Genomic DNA, 2217 nt, shown 5'->3' with positions numbered 1-2217 from the left:
ATAAACATGAATTAAATTGAATTGATGTGGTCGGAACCGAAGTTGTATATCCTCTAGAATCTTCTCCAGCGGTGCAATTGTACATTCTGATAGGTTGCTGCTGAACTGCATCATAGCTCATACCATAGTTGACCTGATTGCCACTTTTGCTGGAGCTTTTTGCATCGAAAACAAAGCTTCTGGCTACTTGACACTCCTCGCCAGTGGTGTGAATGCACAGTAAGGTTTGTGTAGAGTTAACTATTTATAGTATATGTATGTTGGATTACCACTCTGGTATGCTTGTATAGGTATGTACAGGATGAAAAGGTTTATAAATGGATCTTACATCCAGTGTTCATATTTATGCTTATGTATATTTATAAGGCACAATAAAGATCGACTTGACTGGTTTTACTGTATAATAGCGCAAAACTGAACAAGCTAGTTTATTTACTCACCTTTACAATATTTCTCACCTGTCTTTGGGTCAAAGAGGAACGTCGTATTGGAGCTCATTTAAGCCTACTTTGCCATATTCGACTAAACCTTCATTGATAAAACTGTTCAAGACATTAATTCATTTTGTTTTAGCTTAGTCCCTTATTTATCAGGGGTCGCCACAGCGGAATGAACCGCTATCTATTCCAGCATATGTTTACACAGCGGATGCCCTTCCAGAAGCAATCCAGTACTGGAAACACCCATACACTCTCATTCTCACACACACACACACACACAAACTCATACACTATGGCCAATTCAGCCTATCCAATTCCCCTATAGCAAATGTCTTTGGACTGTGGAGGAAACCACCACCCGGGGGAAACCCCACCAACATGGGGAGAACATGCAAACTCCACACAGAAATGCCAACTGTCCCAGCTGAGACTCGAAACAGTGACCTTCTTGCTGTGAGTTGACAGTGCTAACCACTGAGCCACTGTGTCGCCCCTATTGTATTTGAAATGATCAAAAATGACTCTATTGGTTTGAAGGATTTTGGAAATATATACAGATTAAAATGATAACTCATGAATATTTCTGTACCGTCTTTAACAAGCAAGACCCTCAAACAGTATTTAACCGAATATTCATTTCACGACACAAATCAGTGAATGAATAACACATTAAAATGTCTGACTTCTGGGAACCGTATTGTACGATGACTCAAATAAACCTTTTTAATGAGCCATCCAAACAAATGATTCACTAAATTAATTTAGACTTCTCCGCCAAAAATACTGGCCAAAAATAAAGCCGATGCTTTTCTGTCAGCCAGCCGTTGATCTAAATGACATGTTTGAACATTGTGCAAAACTTTTTCTTTTTTCATTCATTCACTTTCCTTCTGCTTAGTCTCTATTTCAGAGGTCACCACAGCTGAATGAACCGCTAACTTTTTCAGCATATGTTTTACACAGTGGATGACCTTCCAGCCGCAACCCAGTACTGGAAAACACCCATACACACTCATTCACACACTACGGACAATTTAGTTGATCCAATTCACCTGTAGCGCATGTGTTTGGACTCTGTGGCACCCGGAGGAAACCCATGAGAACACGGGGAGAACATGCAAACTTCACACAGAAATGCCTACTGACCCAGCCGGTACTCAAACCAGAGACCTTCTTGCTGTGACAGTGCTAACCACTGAGCCACCGTGCCACCCCCTTTCTTTTTTTTTTGTCCTTTATTAATTTATAAAGAACAAAAAAAGACTTCTTTAAATATCAAATAGCAATCAAGATACAAAATAAAGGCCTGTTTTATTTTTCTAATTCAGCACGAAGCTCAAGCTTTGACTTAATGGGGGAGTTCACCCAAAAATCCAGAGTTTTCTCCTATTGCTCAAATTGAGTACGAGTAAATTCAATTTCAATAATAAAAACCTTTTTGGATTTCTTCTTCTGTTGAAAATAAACAGATATTCTGAAAAATGCTTGGACATCCACACTATAGAAGTCAAGGGAGCATTGTTCAGTACATTTCCTTTAGAATTTTCATAGTTTGAGTGAACCATCCCTTAAAGCCATGACGTACCGACACGATAAATGAATATTTGGAAAATGCTTTGACTTCCTCAATATAGACGTCAATGGGACATTTTTCAGTACACTTTCTTTTGAATTGTTATTTTGGGTGAACTATCCCTTTAAGTCGTGATGCACGGACACAATATGCGCAATAAATGCTCCAATAAATGTATGGCTCTATAAATGTTTGGAAAATTCT

The sequence above is a fragment of the Danio aesculapii genome, chromosome 15 (genome assembly GCF_903798145.1).
Source record: "Danio aesculapii chromosome 15, fDanAes4.1, whole genome shotgun sequence".
Classification (NCBI taxonomy): Eukaryota; Metazoa; Chordata; class Actinopteri; order Cypriniformes; family Danionidae; genus Danio; species Danio aesculapii.
This window is presented reverse-complemented; position numbering follows the sequence as displayed.